This window comes from Trichosurus vulpecula, chromosome 9, assembly GCF_011100635.1.
Source record: "Trichosurus vulpecula isolate mTriVul1 chromosome 9, mTriVul1.pri, whole genome shotgun sequence".
NCBI classification, from domain to species: domain Eukaryota; kingdom Metazoa; phylum Chordata; class Mammalia; order Diprotodontia; family Phalangeridae; genus Trichosurus; species Trichosurus vulpecula.
The window spans coordinates 203,410,712-203,432,662 of NC_050581.1; the positions used below are offsets into that span (position 1 = coordinate 203,410,712).

At 43.3% G+C, this 21,951-nt stretch overlaps 1 protein-coding gene across 2 annotated transcripts in view; it reads right to left on the reverse strand.

Annotated features, from left to right (window-relative positions):
• SEPTIN7 (septin 7) overlaps positions 1 to 21,951 on the reverse strand; it is a 73,422-nt gene that overhangs the window by 47,607 nt on the left and 3,864 nt on the right. The window lies entirely within an intron of this gene.

Here is a 21,951-nt window from a genome sequence, read left to right on the forward strand (position 1 = left end):
GATCAGATACATTCAGAAACCTGCAGCTATGAATTCCCATTCATCAATGGGAATAAAAAGTAATGGGAGTAAGGCAGTTTATGAGATATAAAATTGAAAAAATTAACAGTAATAGAATAAGAAAATAAGAAAAATACAAAGCAGCTTGAAATGTAAAACAAAGGAAGAGAATAAGGAAAGAAAGGAAACTCAACTTTAGGATTCCGGCCGTATCAGCCAATCATAGATATGTAATTTTAAGAATGGGGCAGGGGGGTCTACAACTTTCTTATATTAGGTGGGTAATAACATCCCTCTGGATTCATATAGCGTTACTATCACTATGGGGATAAGACCCAGACTCAGGGTTTCATTGATAGGGAAATTAATTCCCTTGAACGTTCTCTGCCCTTAGAGGCTAAGAGGGCTGCTGGGCCAGGACCACATGCAAAGGCCTCTATACACTACACACTACCATTATGAGAAGGCATTTTGACTTAGAAAACCACAAATTAACATTATGGTTTATTGTGGGGTAGCTAGGGTCAAATCCAGCCTCAGGCACTTACTAGCTCTGTGACCGTGGGCAAGTCCCTTTCCCCTTTGCCTCAGTTTCCTCATCTGTAAAATGAGTTGGAGAAGGAAATGGCAAACCACTCCAGCATCTCTGCCAAGAAAACCCCAAACAGGGTCACAGAGAGTCAGACATGATTGAAACGACTCACCGACTCGACCATGCACAGTAACAAAAATGTTTTATTGTATTTCTGTTGTTAAACATTTGCAATCTGGTCTCTGTGCTGATGACTCTACTTATCAGCCCTAACCTCTAAATGCATTCTGACCTCCAGCCTCCCATCCCCTACTGAACATCTCGAGCTGCAGCTTGTCCCAGAGACATCTTAACTTCAACATGCCCAAAATTAAACTCACTATACCCTCTTCTCCAAATCTGAAAAGGGAAAGCCTTCCCCAACCCCTCTGAATTCTAGTACCTTCCTTCCCTCTGTTAATTATTTTCTGTTTATCCTGTATGTGGGTTGTTTGTCTCTCCCATCAGATTGCGACCTCCCTGAGGGCAGGAATAGTCTTTTGCCTCTTTTTGTATGCGCAGCATTTAGCACAGTGCCTGGCACACAGTAGGCATTTATTTAATAAATGTTTATTGATTGACTGATCTGTCCTAAGATTTACCCAGCTAAGCTTAGAGAGGTTCGACTGACCATGAGGAGAGAAAATCTCAGAGTGGCACAGCCACTCTGGAAGGCTTAAGATATGGCCAGGCAGAGAATTTGTTGGTGGACAAAGTACTCACACCCAAAGGAATGCTGGTCATTTTTAAATACTACAATAGTATTCAATCTTATTGTTACACACACACACACACACACACACACACACACACAAACACCCCATAAAACTAAAGTTAAAATGTGCCCTATGCAATAAGTCTTTCATATCTATGCCCCACCAGCAGTACTGACATCAGAAAATACTCAAAATGTTCAGAAGTCTTCAGGATCTATAATGTGGCCACCTGTGCCAACTTAATGTGCCTGCCCTATGTCCACTTGATGCAGGAGATCACATGACACAGTGTATGCCACATTTTTGTGGTTTATTATGAACAATGAAAACAGTCACTTGCTCAAGACAGCACACTTTCCAGAAAGCACAGAACTTTTTTTCCAAGACGGCCAGTACCTAAGCCAGCTGAACGTGACTATTTCACCACCCATAAGCCATATAATACCTCAATATGCACAAAACATAAGGTAGGAGCTATAAAGGTCTTTTTTTTTTTTTTAACAAAAACAGAATTGTGCTGGAGGTGCTGGAGGCTGATGCATTTTGGCCACCAGAAAGGCTCTCTCTCACACGTAAGTGCATAATCAGAACATAAACACTTGTTTCTATATTAAAAAAGAAATTCCAGACTACCTCAATTTCTGACACCAACAAGCTGAGACTTCAGAGCACATGAAAGTCCATTGATTCATTACTGTCATTATGGATCCACAGCCGTGACAAATATTTTAGAATGTGTGGGTGAGATCAACGAATAAACATTTATTAGGTGCCTATCGCACTCAGCTAATCCTCAGTCCTGGTCACCCCACCCCTCTTCCCACCTGCCCCCAAAGAAAACAGCTACACACAGTCAGGTCAGTGCTTTCCTGGATCCACCCACAAATACTGACTGACCTTAGCTGGGGTCTTCCCCACTTCAGGTTAATTTTCTTATTCAAATTCATTTACATGAAGCAGTTCTGAGTCTTCTTAAGTCTCCTACTCTGCCCACCCCCCAATTCACAGATGATGATCTCACTCGCTACTTTATTGAAAAGGCAAAACCAAGATGACTTCATAAACAAGACTGAAGTCAGCCATCTCAACCAGACCAGTCAGTCATTATAAACCAGAGGACTACAGGATTTTGAGCTAGAAAGAACCTCAGTCTCTAGTCCAAACTCCCTAGAGTTGACAGATAAGGAGAAATTCAGTGACTTGCCCAGGGTCAACCAGTCCTGATTCCAAATGCCATGGCTATTCAAATGAAAGCTGTTTTTCCCATTAGAATTTAAGCTCCTTGAGGACAGGGCTGCTTTGACTTTCTACGGATCCCCAACACTTAGCACTCGCTTAATAAAAGCTTATTGAAGCTTGGCCCAAAGAAGAAATTTGACAAGATCCCCACCTTATTCACACATATGAGTGGAGGTTAGGAGAGGTGCCCTCCCACAGGTGTGGACCACTGTATATTATGTCAGATTTTTTTTCTCTGTAAATTGGTTTTGCTGAAATTTTTTTCTTCCTCTTTACTTTCCCTATTTTGAAAAAAAAAAATCTGTTCTAAAAATGCTCTAAACCACTATTAATTAGAGAAATGCAAATATAAAACAACTCTGAGGTAGGTACCACATCATACCTATCAGATTGGCTAACAGGACAAAACAGGAAAATGCTAAATGTTGAAGAAGATGTGGGAAAATTAGAACACTAATGCATTGTTGGTGGAGTTGTGAACTGATCCAACCATTTTGGAGAGCAGTCTGGAATGATGCCCAAAGGGCCATAAAATTGTGCATGCCCTTTGACCCAGCAATACCACTCCTAGGTCTGTATCCCAAAGAAATCATAAAAAAGGGGAAAAGAGACACATGTTCAAAAATATTTATAGCAACTCTTTTTATGGTAGCCAAGAACTAGAAACTGAGAGGATGAGAATCAGTTGGGGAATGGCTGAACAAGTTGTGGTATATGAATGTAATGGAGTACCACTGTGCTATGAAAAATGGTGAGCTGGCAGACTTCAGAAAAACCTGGAAAGACTTGAATGAACTGCTGCTGAGTGAGGGGAGCAGAACCAGCAGAACATCGTACACAGTAACTGCCACATTGTGAGATGACTGACTTTGACAGACTTGGCTCTTCTCAGCAATACAAGAATCCAAGACAACTCCAAAGGCTCGTGATGGAAAATGCTGCCCACAACCAGAGAAAGCTCTGGAGTCTGAATGCAGCTCGAAGCAGACTATGTGCCCTCTCTCCTCTTTCTCATGGTTTCTCCCATTGGTTCTAATTCTTCTTTACAACATGACTACTGTGAAAATAGGCTCACTGTGAATGTATATGTAAAGCCTATATCAAATTACATGCCGTCTTGGGATGGGGGGCAGGGGAGAGATAGGGAGAAAATTTAGAACTCAAAATCTTAAGGAAGTAAATGTCGAAAACTAAAAATATTTTTTTTAAAAAAAGAATAAAATAAATTTACTAAATAAAAAATGTAAGCACAAAAAAAAAATGATGAGCAGGCAAATTTCAGAAAAACCTGTAAAGACTTATAAGAACTGATGCTGAGTGAAGTAGCAGAACCAGAAGAACACTGTACACAGTAACAATAAAATTGTGTGATGACCAACTTTGATAGACTTAAGTTCTTCTCAGCAATACAACGATCTAAGACAATTCCAAAAGAATCATGACAGAAAATGCTACCCACACCCAAAGAACTATGGAGTTTGAATGCAGATTGAGGCATCCTATTTTCTCTCTTTTTCTTTTCCTTTCTCATGGTTTTTCCCTTTTGTTCTGATTCTTCTTTCACACCCTGACTAAATATGTTTAATAAGATGCATAACATGTATAACCTTTCAGATAGCTTTTTGTCTTGGGGAGGGGGAAAAATTTAGAACTCAAAATCTTATAAAAGTGAATGCTGAAAACAAAATATAAATACATAAATTTAATTTTTTAAAAATCTGTTCTAAGGGATGGTTCTGTAAGGAGGAAGAGAGGCATATGAGGGAAATTTAGGAGATGTTAATCATTCAGCAAATATCAAGTAAAAACAAGATGTTAATAAAAATCTATTAAGACGCTTGCTGATTGATGTACGAACATAATCTCCCTTCTCTCACAGAACATCTAGTCTAACTGTTCATGACCAACAATCCATTCTACATAAAGAACCCCAATGAACAGGAATCCCCTAGCTTCTCTCCAAGGCAGCACAATCCAATTTTAGACAAGTTCCAAAGAGAAAAAGTTTTCCCATACTTCAATCCTAACTGTACTTACCTCTCCATCCTCTGTCTACTCACCACCTTGCCAAGTCCTATACCTTGAGCAAAGAGAACAATTTGCATTCTTTACCACACTAGTGCTTCAAATATTGGTGTCCCCTTGCTATGTGTCTCCTCTCTTCTGTCTCTCTACAAACATCCCCAGTTCCTTCAACCAATCCCCTTGTGGCATTTCTCTCTCCATCCTGGTCACAACCCCCTGGTGTGCACCAACTTACCCACATCCTTGCTAAAACATGGCATCCACTCCAGATGTGGGACTACCAAAGCAGAGAACCACTGAAATCCCCTCTCTTCTTCTCACAAAGGACCATATTAATTGGACTGGCTGCTACCTCAGACTTTTAATCTACAATTCATACTCCACAACTCAGTAATATTCTCACTCCACTCCTTCCCCACCCCACCCCCCAATCCAATCAGTGGCCAGGTCATGTCAATTCCATCTCCACACCACCCTCACCCCTTATCTCTGTTCAGAGAATCATCACGTTCTCCTATGGACTACTAGGCTTCCAATATTTTCCCAGAATTTTTTCCCACAGGAATTACAGTGTGTCTTGCACTACAGGTCCTGCTTCTAACCCAAACTCCACATTCACATCATCAAGAGAGACAATCTCATTGAAGAATGGGCCCACCATCGCTGTCTAACTCTAGTGGCAAAGTTAAGGCTGCCTCGCCACCAACTTCTGACCAGTAACTGACCCTGAGAAGCAGCTGCCAAGCTGAGGCATGCTAGGAATAGCAGGACTCCCCAGACCACCAAGCACCCTGTCATCCATCTTCCAGAGAAGCAACCTTTGTGAGCTGACAATCGCTGCTTCTGCAACTTCAGCCTCCTTAGCAGCCACAGCTACGGAAGATGAAGAAAACAAAGCTCTTACCACCAAAGTCCCTGATACTTTGCAAATGGTCCAACATCAGAAACAGATACAGTCTGATGGCAAGAAAGTTTATTCGAGATGACACATGCCAGCTTTGCTACTGCGCTCTAAGGATCATTGGGCCTTGCCATCGGACTTGCTGCGTCCCTCCCATTAGAATAGCTCCTTGAGAGGGGGCTCTGTCTCACCTTTGGATCTACATGCCTAGCACTGGAGCACAGTGCTTTCTACATACTGAGCGCATATGAAATACTCTGTCCTTCATGCATCTATTTGCACATCTTCCAGAGTTACCAAAACAATCTCCCCAAAGCACAGCTCTGGTCCATGGCTCGCCACCCTGGTTAAGAAACCTCCAGATTGCCTCCTTCTACTCAGCAGTCTGGCTCCAGGCAAAGGCTAAATGATCACTTCTGGGTATGAGGTAGTAGGGATTTTTTTCAGGCATGCATGGGCTGGACAAGATGGCTTCTGAGATTCCTTCCAATTCTCAAATTCTGTAAATTCCAAGCTTCTATCACATGACTCCCTTTCATGCATTCTATGTTCCGGCACAAATGGCCTAGCTGCTATCTCCCAAACTTGGCATGCCATCTCTCCCATCTGTCCCTCATACCTGAGATGCCCACCCTCTCATCTCGTCTCTGCCTCAGACTGCCTGTCTTCAATGCTCAGCTCTGGCATCCCTTCTGAAGGAAAGTCCTTCCCAATTCCCTAGCTTTTCAAGCTCTTGGCATCCCACTTACCTTACACCCATTTACATGACATAGGCACTGTGCCTGCCCCCCCCCCCCGCCCCAGCCCAAAGTAAAACGAACTCCTGAAGAAGGAGAGGGACAACTTTTCACCACTGCATTCCTAGACCCAACCTAGCACAGAGGCACGCCGGATTGGGTAAGATTTTATCTAACTCTGTACAAGAGAGCCACTGCAACGTCTATATTCTACCACTTCCAACTCCATTTTCATATCAAATCTTGTCTTAAGCACAGGCCTAGTTGACACTTGCTGACACAAACTCCTCTCACATACAGCCTAGGAGAAAAGTTGAAAAATTTCACCATTTACATTTTTCAAATATAATCTTCCTTACAAAATACCTAGATTCACTCTCACAAGAGCACCAATGTGTTACAACATTAAAGTGACAACTGTCCTGAATAATTTCACTCAGGCTGAGTTCACATTTGCTGTGAAAGCTCTTTTCCTCCCCCTCCCAGTTGAGAAAAGGAGGGGGCATTTATTCTGCCCCAGAAAGATTCTGTCAATTTGTCAATTCAAACATTTATTAAGTCCCTACTATGCGCAAGGCGACACAGAAGCTCTATCTTTGCGCTCATTCCCAGCTTCCAAAACTAACTCTGGATGTTTGAACTTTGTCACAAGATTATTTTCCCATTAAGGTTGGCCTTTCAGCCAATTTTTTTAAAGAGATTTTTTTCTGCTTTGAAGCCTGCTGAATTCTCTTGAATCCAATCTGTTTTGAGTTACTCTGAGATGCTGTTCTTAGAAACAATTATCTCCTATATTCCTACCTCCACAGTCCCTAACAGCGTAAGTACGTATCAATGTATTTTAACTAAAATTTTTTAAAAACCAAGTTAAGACCTGCTCCTGTCAAGTAGATCCATCATTCTAAAAAGTTTCACATTGTCCTACCCACGAATAACCCTCACTGAAGGTAGACCACGTACTAGTCTAAGGCTGTTCTGGCACAATGGAAATAAAGAAACTATTAGGGGCCAGAAGACCTGGGGACCATGTAGCCACCTGACTCCTCGGTCTTCTTCACGTGTAAAACTAGAATAAGCCTTCTACTGCTATTTCATTAGATGGCCTTCTGGAAGATGCTTTGTAACCCACAAAGCACTGCATAAATGTGGCATTAACTCTGCCTCACCTTGAAGAAAGTCTGGGAACTTGAAGGCCATGCTGCTGGAGTACAAGTTATGCTAGGTCCTGCCATGGCTAACAGAGGCTTCAAGAGAGCCAGAGAAGTGCTGGACCCCTTTGCGGGGAGAGACTGCGGCAGAAGAGAAAAGGGTATAATTTGAATAAGAAAAGGAATTATGTAGGTAACTTAGATGAGTATGGGCTCGCGATGAAGGCCAAAAGCTGGATGCAGAGAAGAAACTGGGGGAAAAATTAGGTTATTCTATCTAACTCTCCAGAATCCCTAAGTTTAAGAGGTATAGCACTAAATCTATAAAGTAATTTCAGGATCATCATTTTTATTACATTGGCACAATCCAACCACACCCACTGAATAGCCTTCCAGTTATTTAAGTCATTCTTTATTTCTTTTTAAAGTGTTTTGTAATTGTAATTATTTTACGGATGCTTCATGAACTTTTTAGTCCCAAATATCTTGTCCATTGTTATTTTAAATGTGCTTTCTTGTCTAATCTTTCTATTTTACAACACCCATCATTAAAGCCAATAGTGGAGGTCTTATGCATACAGTGCCCTCTGAATAATACTACATACCACAATCTTTTTTATGTTACCACAATCTAACTTACGTTACTGAAAATGTGAATCCAATTCAAAGTTCTGGTTCCTCATTCTTCTTGACCTTTCTGTTGCTACTGACACATCTGATTATCCCCTCCCTCCTCCAGTATACTCTCTGCCACCTTAGCTTTTAAGACCCTAGTTTCTCCTGGTTTTCCCCCTATCTGCCTGACCAGTCCTTCTCAATCTCTTTTACTTCTGCCCCTGGATTCTCTTCTTTCTTGGTGCCCTCTTGACTGGTGACCAAATCGATAAGTTACATTATCTCTAACACATGTACACATGTGTCATATGCATAAAGATAATCTATCTGTGTGATTAGTGGGTTTTAATTTACATGTGAGATAAATAGCCAGAAACAACTAGAGCTAGATCTCCTTCTTGACTTCTCTCCCAAATACACGGGGAATGCTTGCTGGACAGCTCCACCTAAAAGTCCCCCAGGCACCTCACCATCAGCAGCAGGTGCAAAACAGAACTGCTTACCCTTACACTCCTCCAATCCAAACACCACTAGTTCTCTACTCACCTGGGCTCAACCCTAGATCAGTTTCCCCTACCTAGGAGGCCTCTTCTCCGTTCCCTCCTCCATCAGCTACCAAAGGAAGCCTGTTAAGTTCTCTCTGAGCATGTTTTACTAACAAGTCAGGCTTCATACGGGAGGCAGCACTTGAGCAGCCACTGAGGAAGAGGCAGGAGATAGAATGGTTTGTTTGGAGAAGAACAAGGAGGTCAGTTCTACGAGGACATAAAGAGAGTAGAATGAAATAAATGTGGAAAGAGGTTTGAACCAAACTGTAAAAAGCTTCAACGCCTGTGTGGATTGGACGCATCTACAGACAGCTATAACAAGGGAAGTCAGCACCAAGGGGAGTCAGGACACTCCCTGATCCTCCCTCACCAGCCCCAACACATTTCATCTTCCCATCTCCCATCCTCCCACTCTGATGACCCTCAAGACAAGCAGTCCAAATGTGCTCGGTTCTCCCCTAATTTCTCTTTTACCCTCCAGGGCACCAGCAGCAACCAGCTTGTCACACAGGAAGGTATCTCACTCTCCCACAGCCATATCCAATCAGTCAGCAAGTCCTATCGTTTCTACATTCCTAGTATCTCTCAAATACACTCCCTTCTCTCCTATGAAACTGCCATTGGTACAGGCCCTCAGCACCTCATGCCTGTGGATTAGTGTCTGTCCCCACTTCAATTCCTCCTCCACTCCGATAGCAAATTGATCTTCCTAAAATGAAGGTCTGGCTCACGTCACCCCTTTGTCAGTAAACTCCAGTGACTCCCTATTACCTCCAGGATCAAAGACAAAATGCTCTGGTTGGCATTCAAACCGCTTCATAACCTGGCCCCTCCCTACCTTTCTAGTCCTCAGCCAGGGATGGGGAAGACATGTGGCCTTCTAGGTCCTTGGGTATGGCCTTATGACTGAATCCAAGTTTTACAGAACAAATCCTTTTATTAAGGAGATTTGTTCTGAGAAGTTTAGATTCACTCAAAGGAACTCTAAGGTTCCTTACCCCAGACCTTACTCCTCTCCATGTATTCTGTGATCCAGTGACATGGGCTTCCTGGATGTCCATGAACAACACCCTCCTCCAACTCCAGACTGAGCGTTTTTACTGAATGTCTCTCATGACTGGACACTCTCCCTACTCATCTCTGCCTCTTGGCTTCCCTCTGAGACGGCTCCCAGTATATCCTGTATATATTTTGTTCATGCATAGTTATTCGAATGTTGTCTCCCCCATTAAACCATGAGCTCCCTGAGAACAGGGACTATTTTTTTGCCCTTCTTAGCATAGTGTCTGGCACAGGGTAGCTGAGTAAGTGACTGGATAATTAGATAGCTCCCTGTTTGGTCTCCCTCCCTTCATCCCTTTCCCTATTGGCTGGCTCTTATGTCTAGTAGTCACTCCCTCTTCACCTCAGTTCTTGGAATCCCTGGCTGGTTTCCTTCAAGTGCCTGATTCTCAACACATCCCCCAAGACGCCCTCTCTCTGCTAACCACATTCTATCCACTTTGTAGATTCGTGTATCGCACTGGCTGAATAGAAGCAACTGAGGCCAGGTCTCTTCTACTTTTAGCTTTGGGTTCCCCATCACTCAAAACTGCTCTAAGCGGTGGAGGCTAGGGTGTGCTAGAACTAGCTCCTGTGGAGGCCGGAGTATGCTAGAACTAGCTCTGGTGGAGGCCAGGGTGTGCTAGAACTAGCTTGAGAGCTCCAGGGGGGAGTCGTTGTACGCTCTGATTCAGGGATTGATTTAGGGCTGTCTTGGCTGTCTACAGGGAGAAAATGTCAATAATGCAGATTAAACCACGTCTATCCTCCTCCTCCATTTACCAGCATTCTGAACAAAGCTGACAAGGAGGTACTTCTTGGGTGATGGGTGATGGCCAATTGGAGAACACTGGAAATGGGAGTCCTGGGTGAAGGCCCCAGCTTGGTGAACTGTAGAATGTAGGAAAGGAGGTCTGGTAGAGTTTGCTGAGTAAGACAGCACCACAACCATCAAACCTTGGATTAAGGAAAACAACTCTGGCAGCTCTGGGGAAGATAGATAGGACTGAAAAGAAACCTGAGACAGGGAGCTTGTCGGGAAGCCGATGTGGCAGTGGAGAGAGGGGACAAGGCCAAGGAAGAATAAGAAAGGGACAGATACAAGAGATGTAAGAGGGAGAAATCAACCAGTCAACATCCAATTATTAAGTGCCTACTCTGCGCCAGGCACTGTACTAAGCTCTAGGGTTGAAAGGCAAAAGACAGATAAGACAAAGACAAAAGCAAACAAATATGTATAAACAAACTACATACAGAAAAAAGGAGGAAATAAACATGAGGAAAGACATGAGAATTAAGGAGTTAGGAAAAAGCTTCTTGTAGAAGATGGGATTTTAATTGGAGCTGACAGGAAGCCAGTAGTCAGAGCAGAGGATAGAGTGTTTCAGGAACGGTCCAAGAAAATGCCTGGAGCTGAGAGGTGGAGGGTCCACTTCTCTTGGGGAGAGAAGGTGAAGAAGCCTGGCAAGGTAGCAGGGGGCTAGGTTAGGAAGGGCTTTGAATGACAAAGCAGAGCCTTTTGTATTTGATGTGGGAGCTGAGAAGGAGCCACTAGAATTTACTGAAGTGGGGGAGGGGGTTGACATGATCAGACCCACAAGACAAGACTTAGTAAAGATTAGCTATGGGAGGGCAGGAGAACGAGGAGTAGAGTATCACCAAGGCTGCAAACCTGAAAGACTGTTAAGAAAGTACTGCTCCCTCAACAGAAATAAAGAAGTTGGGCAGGGTATGCAGAGAAAAGAAGTAATGAGTCCTGGTTTTGACATGCTGACTTTGAAATGCTCCTGAAGCACTAGACTGGATATAGAACTTTGGGAATTATCTACAGAGCTAAGAGCTGATGGGGTCACTAAAGCAGCATAAATGGAGAAGAAGAGGGCCCAGAACAATGATGTAAAGCTCAAAAAGGATCTCCTGTGGGCTTTATATTGACTTTAAAAACAACAAATTAGCATTATCTATGTTGGGTTTTTTTTTATTTAGTTAAAAATCGTCCAATTACATTTTAATCTGGGTCTGGCCACACAAGAGAGTTTAATCCCTGCGTATAACTGGTTTCATGTTAGACACCTTTGACCCTGAGGACTGAACTTCAGAATGCACCAAAGGTAGCGGGTTATGATATGAATGATCCAGGAAAGGAGAACACGAAGCTATCAAACAGCTAAGAGAAGAACCAAGAGTGAAGAATACCACAGAAAGCCAAACAGGAATGTTCAGGAATACAGCAACAGTTTGAAATGCTACAGAGAGGTCAAAAATGATGAGATGAAAGTTAGAAAAGGCTGACAGACTTGCCAATTACAAGATTACTGTCAACTTTGGAAAGAGCAGCAGCAAGTGAATTACAACGTTGGAAACCAGGTTTCAAAAGGCTGAGGAGTGAAAGGAGGGTAAATATAGACAACTTTGTCTACAAGACTGGCTGACAAAGAAAGACAAAATATAAAATGACAGCTTGAGAGTGACCTAGTGATGGTTTCTTAAGGATAAAGGAGATTTGTACATAATTGTAGGCAGCAGGTAAGGAACAATAGCTGGGAAATGACTGAAGTTTAGACTGGAGAGAGGTTATGATCGCAGGGGCAATCCGAGTAAAACGGGATGGGACCACAGGCATATGTAGAGAGCCGGGCCACCTCACTATCGGGATGAAATGAAGCATTGAGTGAGACTCAAATGAAGCAGTCACCTAACCTCAGTTCCTCACCTGTGAAATGAGAAGGAAATGGCAAACCACTCCAGGAGCTTTGCCAAGAAAACCCCAAGTAGAATCATGAAGAGCTGGACATGACTGAAACCAGTGAACAACATGATTCGCCAATGCAGAGATGGAAGGAGGGAGCTCATGGCAAATTACTTCTATCTCCTCAGCAAAGTATGAGACAAGATCTTCAACTGAGAGGGCTGAGGGGAAGATCTGATGTAAGATGTGGAACAGTCACTGCGGAGGACGGGACAGAAAATCAGAGAGGACTGAAAAGGACTGCCTTGCTGTAGAGAACATGGATTTGTAATGAACGTAGCCTGACTGACCGTAGCTTAGTCCAATAGTACATCAGGAGACAAGGAGGCAAATGGTGGGAATGATTCAAAATTAGGGTTTGGCAGGACAGGAGCTGGGACAGGATAGGAGCAAAGGGCAATGTAGTATCAAAATGGTTAACTACAGTATAGAGTCAAGACTATGAAGGGGAGGAAGAAATCAAAGCCAGAGAGGTCAAAGGTCTCAGTAAGGACAAAGTCAACAAAAATTTATTAAGCACCTACTACTAGGTGCCAGGCACTGTGCCAAGCACTAGGAATACAAAAAAAGGCCAAAAACAGTCATACCCTCAAGAAGCTCATAATCTAATGGGGGAAACAAAATGCGAACTACTACACATATACAAACAAGCTACATACAGGTTACACAGGAAGTAGAAATAACCAACAGAGGGAAAGTGCCAGGATGAAGAAGGCTTGGGGCAGGTTGTAAAAAGTGAGGTTTCAGTTGGAAGTTAGGTGAGAGAAGGCAGAGATGAGGGGGGAAAGCATTCCTGGCACGGGGAACAGCTAGTGAATAATGGGGAGTCAAAAATAGCAAGGAGGTCAGAGTCACTGGCTCACAGAGTATACAGAGAGGAACAGGGTGTCAGAACTTGGGAAAAGTAGGGAGGGGCCCGTACTAAACAATTTCAAAGCCAAACACAATTTTCTATTAGAACCTGGAGGTAACAGGGAATCACTGGAGAGTCCTGAATAGGGAGGTGATGTGGTCAGGCCTGGGGCAGCCAGGGGGCAGCACAGTGACTAGAGTGCCAGGCCTGAAGTCAGGAAGACTTACCTTCCTAAGTTCAAATCTGACTTTGGATGCTTACTAACCTGTGTGACCCTGGGCAAGTTCTTAACCCTGTTTTCTTCAGTTTCCTCACCTGTAAAATGAGCTGGTAGAAGGAAATGTCAAACCACTCAGGTATCTTTGCCAGGAAAATCCCACATGGGGTCATGGAGAGTTGGACTAAAATGACTCAACGACAACAAAATGGTCAATCTGAAAGCTGAGTGGAAGATGCCTTGGCGAGGGGAGAGACCTGCTGCAGGAACAGCCACGCAGCCTCACGGCCAAGCAGCCACTCAACGCTTACAACAGTCCAGGTGGGTGGTGCTGAGGGCCTGCACCAGGGCAGCATTTGTGCTGGAGTGTAGAAGGGGGCACATGAGAGTGATCTCAAAGGTAGAATCGACAGGACTTAGCAACTGACTAGATATGAGGGGAAGGGAGAAGCTTCAGGGAAGGCTGAGACACAGATCCGCAGGCCTGGGTGATTGGGAGGAGAGGCAGGCCCTCCATAGTAATTGGGAAGTTAGAGAAAAGGTATTGGGAGAAAGATAATTAAGTTTGAGAGAAAATCATCTCAGGTTTCTCAAGAGTTCCTCGTGGGCATCAGCAAGCACAGGGCAACGAACTGATTTGCATAACAATGAACCCAAGTCTCCACAAAGAAGTTAAAATTCAGTGCAGAATAGTCTAAGAAAACTTGGAAACATCTACGTTTTTTCAAAGCAGTTCTATCCGGAGCAGCTAGGTGGCACAGTGAGTAGAGCAGCAGCCCTGGAGTCAGGAGTACCTGAGTTCAAATTCGGCCTCAGACACTTGACACATTTACTAGCTGTGTGACCTTGGGAAAGTCACTTAACCCCAATTTCCCTGCCTTCCCCCCTGCAAAAAAAAAAAAAAAAAAGGCAGTTCTATCCAATGTGATTTAAAATGTAAAAATTTTGGTGCTTGAAGTACTGAGCTTCAGTTATACCCAATATTCATTTACGTGAACAGTCTATTCCCTTTTGTCAAATGTAGTCAAAAGAAACCTTGCTCTGACACTGGACAAGTGAGAAGGGAACACAGAGGGAAGCATACTTTTTAAAAACTGTCTTTATTTTTATTATCTTGTTTGTATTTTCTTCTGTAACATGGCTAATAATCAAAGTGCTTTGGGGACTGGGGGGTGGTGGCTCAGAAGTTTAAAAAATGATTGTTAAAAATTGTTTTACACGTAACTGGGAAATATTTCATAGAACAAATAAAAATTAATTTTAAAAAACAAAACAATCTCTCTGGGTCTCAGTTTACTCAGTTCTAGGCACTGATTCCAATACAAAAATGAGAGTCCCTGCCCACAAGGCACCTGTGGCTAAATGAACTCTGATGTATCTCAAGGTCTCGAATCTTGGGCTCTGCGAAGGCCAGGACTTCCCTCTCCCTGTCAGTTTTATTTTAAATGGTTATTACGGTGCTGCTTCAACCATTTCCTGAGTTTAAAATGCTAAATATGCCCCAAACCTATCTGTAATAAAAAGAAACCTAACAACCAAATGAGGGATTTCTTCTCAAGTTTTAAACATGTGAAGTATCTCTCTGACTCATCCATGTCACAGATGTCACGAAGTGGGAGCCTCACACTACGTGAGTGATTAGCAAAATGTGCTTCTTAGTCTAAAACAGTTACTGCTACAGTTGGTTACAAAACCAAATCTATACCATTCGATCCAATGATTCACTACTGAGACTGAACAGAAGAGTAAGGGGGAAAGGGCCTACAAATACTCAGTTACTTTGTAATATCCAGTTATTGAAAGCCACCTATAGGAGCTAGGACTGAAGAACAGCTGAATACATTGTTATACCTCATACCACAATGGAAGAGGGAGCCATAAAAATGCACCGTACGGAAATTTCTGAAATGATGCCAAGTGAGGTCAGCAGCCTTAGAAGACCAACAGACCCTGACACTGGCTATAGAAAGAATAACGGCACCTCGATGACAGTTCAGAAAGGACCAAAGAGCCAAATTTACTGTCAATCTTCTCAAAAATGTTTAGCATTTTTAATCAAAATATGCCTAGCTTTGATTTAGTTTTACACTGGGTCCAACACCATTTTAAATGTTTTTAAGTTTAAAATAAAAATTATTTTGACACTTACTGCTTTGAAACACAAACTGAAAAAATTTTTCATAAGTACCATTCTAGCATGTCTGCAAGGGCAGCAGAGTTCAGCTCTCACTAGACGACCCAAGTCCCATCTGCAGAGCTGCAGGGCCTGTCCAGGGCAGGCTCCTAACTGCACCTCCAGCCCGTACCTGCCATCCCACTCCCAAGGGCGGACTGACACTAAAATTTACTTATGGCATTATGTCATTTTCATTCAATATGAAGTATTCATTTCCTGAACTAGTTGGTGGTTTAGGTCAAACTGGAACACTCTGCTTACAATCAATTTCAAAATTTGTCAGGGTCTGTTAGGCATGGGTGAGGCATGAGCCCTGAAAGGTTAGGTGATTCGCCCAGAGTCACACAGCCAGCAGGTGTCAGACAAGAGACTTCCTGGCTCCAAGGTCGTCTCTCTGTCACTCCCTCTCTCTGTGTGTCTCTGTGTCTGTCTCTCTCTCTCTTTCTCCCCCTACTCCATGAAGCTGCCTCGCAATCACGAGCATTATCATACCAGCACCGGAATGTCACAGACCACAGATTTAGAAATGGAGGGAGCCTTCTGAAGACAAAAGGCAGCCTAGCCTGTTCCCTCATTTTACAGATAAAAAGCTGAGGCCCAGGGGAGTCCAAGTAGCACAGCTGTGATAACCCCAGCCAGATTCTCTGGCTCCAAATTCAGCAGACACTTTTTACTAACATGCTGCCTCACTGAGAAAATGGAGCCAGGACAGCTAGGTGGCACAGTGAATGAGGTCAGGAGGACTTGAGTTCAAATCCTGCCTCAGACACTTGACACACTTACTAGCTGTATGACCTTGGCCAAGTCACTTAACCCTAATTGCCCTGCCCTCCCCCTCCAAAAAAAAAATGGCCCCAAGAGCTAACAGTCTGGCCTTCTGAGATGACAGACATACAGGGGAAGAGGAAGACAAAATAAGGCCAGGGGCAACACTGGGCATTGGAAAGGCTAGACCTTGAGCGGGCCCCTCCCCAAAGAAGGCAGATAAACTCACCTGACCAACTCTCTGTGACCCCATTTGGGGTTTTCTTGGCAGAGGTACTACAGTGGTTTGTCATTTCCTTCTGCAGCTCATTTTAGAGATGAGGAAACTGAGGCAAACGGGGTGAAGTGATCTGCCCAGGGTCACATAGCCACTAAGTGTTTAAGGCCAGATTTGAACTCATAAAGATAACTTTCGGACTCCAGGCCTAACACTATCCACTGTGCCACCTAGACCCCCTAAAAGAAACAGCCTTGTTTTTAAAAGAACAAAAATGGAAAAAGTTAATTATCTTGACCCAAATGATACTGCAAGTCAAGGCCCCTAAAGTCAGCACTAGAACAGGGGTCCCCAAAGCTGCCCCCTCTCATTCCACCTTGGCCACCAGCCCAGAAAAAGCAGTTCACCCCAAAGCAGGGGAAATACTGAATTAACTCTGTTGCCCTGAATCCTCATCTCTGTAGGCCTAGCCTGGTCCTGGGATTCCACAAGCTACTGCCCTGACCATCAACCAGAGCCAGGGAAGGGTCATCTGCTCTGCCACCACACTCTCTAAGACCACTACATCTGATCCTCTGAAGGCCTTATGACTCCACTCAAAATCCCCGGGGCTGAGCTATAGGCTGCCCATGTGAAGCTCCCTTCCCTGACCACCTAACCAAGCTATGAGCTGCCCCGTGCCCATCCACATCAGCTCCAACTTCACTCTTCCTTGCCCTTCCAGTGCACCCTCAGGCATCCCTGTTCTATTGTTCCGCTACCCTTCTGGTGAGACTTGAGTCTTCCCCCATAAATTACTTAGCATACATAGATTTTCTATTCACTTATCTGTGTATGTGCAGTGTCTTCCCAATAGAACGCAAGCCCCCGGAGGGTAGGTCAGCCAACAAACCTTTATTAAGAAGATATTATAGTGCGCTGATACAAAAAGTACTAAAGATGCAAAGAAAAACGTAGACAGTCCCCCATCCCCAGGGATGTCACAGCTTAATGGAGGAGACAACACACAAAACAACTCTGTGTGAACAAGCTAAAGAGAATCCACAGAGAGAAGGCACGGGGGGGGGGGGGGGGGGGGGGGAGCTAAGCCATCCTCTGTATCCCCAGCAGTGCTTAGCATGTAGCCAATGTTTGATGAATGCTTACTGTTACACCAGACTATGGCCACATGACCAGCCCATCTTCTTCATCTATCTACTTATTCAATGCCATCATTTACAAGACTTATTCAAATTGAGAGGACCGGAGATTAAGAGTTGGAAGGCACCTAATTCTGACAGGCTCCCTTATTTGCCAGCTTATCTATTAATTCTTTTAGTCCCCCTTGTTAAAGGGTAGGGGGTTCAGCTAAGGTTTTGACCCTTGTTTTCAGTACTTTTAAAAATTAACCAATAGGCTTTAGTGTGATTTTCCCAAAGCCACGATATGATAGTGGGATAGTGTAAAATAAAGGGATTGAAGGTGTGACTTTTGGACTTCAAGAGAATCAACCTTTAAGTGACCAGAAATGCCCTTCACAGTATTCCTGTTAAGCTAACACCTTGCTTCTGTCAATGACTAGGACAGTCCTGTGGATGTTTCCTGGTTGCTGCTGTTGTTCCTAGACCTTCCTCCAACGACCTTGCTTAGAAGAGCTTACTTCCCAAGCCAACCTATTCTGACTTCTGGACAGCACTAAAGGGCTGAATAGTTTTTTTTCATTAACATCAAGCTATAATCTGCCTCAAACCTTCAGATGTTGCTCCTAGTTCTAGCTTCTAGGGCAAAACGGAACAAACTGAATCCTTCTTCTACACAACAGCCTTTTGAAACTTACAATCAAAAGGGGCAAATATCTGCAGCTAGAAAACAAGAAAGCAGTCTGGGAAACTCAGGGTTAGACCCACAGCGCGTAGCATATATCAAGAGAAAATCCAAATGAGTGAGTGAGAGATAAAAGATCACATACATTTCCTTCTGCAGCACCTGTAGATGGGGATCAGTTCATGATCAAAGGATCACAAAAGATGGAAAATTCTGACTGCATAGAATTAAAAAGGTTTTTTGCACAAACAAAATCAATGCAGGTTAAAAAAAGAGAAACTGCTGATGGAGGTAGAAATGCCTATATCAAGTCTCTCTGATAAAGATCTAATTTTACATATAGAAATACACACATATACATACATACGTGTGTGTCTGTGTAGATCTGTGTGTATATACATCTATATACATATATACACATGCATAATTACATACATATAAGGAATTTATTCAAATTTATTCAAATAAAAGCCATCCTCCAATTGATAAATGGTCAAAAGACACAAACAAGCAGTTTTCAAAAATCCAAGCTATAAACAGCCATGTGAAAAATGCTCCAAATCACTACTGTTTAGAAAAATGCAAATTAAAACAGCTCTGAGGCTCCACTTCACACCCATTAAATAGGCAATGATACCAAAAATTAAAAGGACAACTGTCTAGAGGGTGCAAATGGAGGGAAAACGGGCACACTACTGTAATGCTGGTGAAACTGAATTAGTCCAACTATTATGGAAAACAATTTAAAACTATGTCACTGTCCCCGCCAAAAAAGTCACGATACTGCGCACACCCTTTGACCCCACAATATCACTCATGGGGTAGGCAAGCCAGCCCAGCTAGAGCAGCAAAGCATGATGAGGGTGACCGGAGACAGCATGCACCAGTCCACTCAAACCACCACCTCCCCCTCCCGAGACCCTGATGGAGATAGCCCAGCAACCTAATCCCAAGAGCCTTGGGAACAGCTAGGCTTCCAGGCCAGTGCCCACAGCCATCCTCAAGGGATATCTGTAGAGACGCAAGATGTGTGACCACAGTTGTATCTATGAAGCCCCAGAAAATAAAGCCACCAAGTCCTTGGCCCTGTCAACTAGTTCCACATCAGCTCCTGGCATGACTTTATCGGTGAAAACGACATGAAAGAAGAGGCTGACCATCTGTTTTGCTGCTTCATCCAAAGAACCATGGGACCTTTCCACTGGACTTGCAGCTGAAACCTTCCACATGGTTTCCGTCCCCATTAGAGTAGGAGCTCCTGGAGAGTGGAGAATGTCTGGCTTTTCTATGCGTAACCCCAGCACTTAGCCCAGGACTTGGCACAAAGAAAGCACTTCATATAGGCTTTATTCACTCAGTCATTTATTTGCTTCAAGGGTTTGGTTTTGTATTGTTTTCCCAGTTTGTGAGGGAACTGGGAGAGAAAATAAACGCTTGTTAACTGAAAAAGAAAGAGAACGTGTTAAAGAAGAAATACTCCCAGATAACTCCTTCAGTTGATGCTTAAAATAGCAGCTCTCCAGCCCTCTCCTCATCTTGAATGAAGGAATCTAGTTTAGTATCCCCCATAAATATGGAGCCCAGAAGTGGACGAGCAAGGCAGAGAATAACAAGACTGTCACCTCCATCTTTCTGGGGTGCCTCTTCCTAAATTCTGGGTCAACCACACTGACTCACACGGAGATGTTGTCTAGATACACCCCCTTCCTCCTGTAAACAGAAAGGTGATCTTCTGAAACCGTGTCTAGGATATTATATTTTTCCCTATTAAATGTCATCTTCCTAGAATCATCTTTTTAACCTGTAAAAATTGGTGGATCCTGTCATCTGAAGTGCTAGCTCCTCCCCTTTCCAGCTCGGCATCATTGGAAAACCTAGTCAGTCTGTCCTCTAGGCCTTCAGTCCCTGATCACAAGTACTGACCAGCTGCACAGGACTGAGGACAGGTCCCTGTGGTCCTCCACTGCACAGCTGCAATCAGGCTGATGAACAATGCTATCATCTAACCCAGTGGGGTCAAAATTGCATGCTGAACTTAGAAAACCATATCTATGTCCTGTCTTATTTTTATTTATCTTGTCAAATATTTCCTAATTACATTTTAATCTGGGTGGGCCACATGTCTGATATCTTTGACCTAACCCACACGTCTCCAAGTCTGGCCAGAATAGGATCAGAGAACTGCCAAAAAGCCTGGTTGAAACCCATGGTCACTCTCTTCAGCACTGCCCTGAGCTACCAGCCTAAGAAGGATATCAAAGAAGGAAATGAAATTAGTGACCTAGTCTTTGATAAATTCATGGTGGTTCAATAATAACCATTTCATTTTAAATAGCTATTTAAATTAGCTATTATTATTAAATGCTAATGCAGTATCATTCAAACATAAATATTCCATGTAAGTGTTAATTTTCTATAAATATATTGACATTTATCTTCTCCAGACCTATGATTTCATTGGTATAGGTAGTTCCTAATAGGGAAATGCAAATGAGGGACCTCTTGAACAGAGAAGGAACCTAACCCAGCCCAGGGTCCCAAAGCCAGCATGTATTAAGGACAGGACTCCAGCCAAGCCTTCCTGCCTATGAGGACAACTTTCTACACACTACTCTACACTGCCTCACATGTACTATCCTCACTGTTTCAAAACCCAAAATTTAATTTTAATGGATTTAAGTGAGATATCAAAACCAGGACAACAGCCAATAGGCTCTGGGTCATTCTTTAATCCTCTAGGGATAGGGGATCCACCAGTCACTTCACTGGAACAACAGCAGCCCATTCTCCACAACTCAGAGCCTTAGAGAAGGAAATGAATGGAAAATGATGAAGTGCGTACTATGTGCAAAGCCCTGTGCTAAACACTGAGGATAAAAGCAGGAAACTCAAGAGAGGTGATGTTCACATTCTAATGGGGGGAAGAGCTGAGGTGACTCGCCTGGAACTAGTCGAAGTGAGAGAGAGGCCCTGTCTGAGGCTGCTGCACTTTAATCATCTCTAATGTTGTTAATGTGGGCACAGACCACACAGCCCTTGTACCACCCTATCTACGTCTCCAAGAGTTGGTGTGCCTGAAAAATTCATCACCATGCAGTCAAGCAGGTTAAGTACAACGCCTCATCAGGCTTCAGACAACACACAGAAAATGACCCCTCCTGCCTCCATCCATACTGAACTAGATTCAAACCAGGGAGGCCCAGCCAGCATTCGTGTCCCACTGAGGAAGCTTTCAAGAGAACTCAGCAGCATTTTAGTGGAAGACTTGCTCACATACTACTATAAATAAGGTAAAAGAAATGTGATGTACAATAATAAACATTTACAGATTTTTTTTTCCTTCTGCTGAATAAAGGATATGATGATTTTGAGAATCTGGTACAGAGAGAAAAACCTGCAGTTGGTTAAAGATAGAACACTACCTCAAATGAGAACTCCAGAAGTCTTGTCACATACTATTTAATGTGTTAGAAGATATAACAGGAATGAAATAATCTGAAAATGAGCAAAATTCAGGAACACGCATCACAATCCAAGGTAAATGCTACTGACGATGCCGATGAACTGAATTAAAGGCAGGATGCACTAAGACAGCTGGGTGCCCAACAGCACAGAAAATACTCTTTCAGG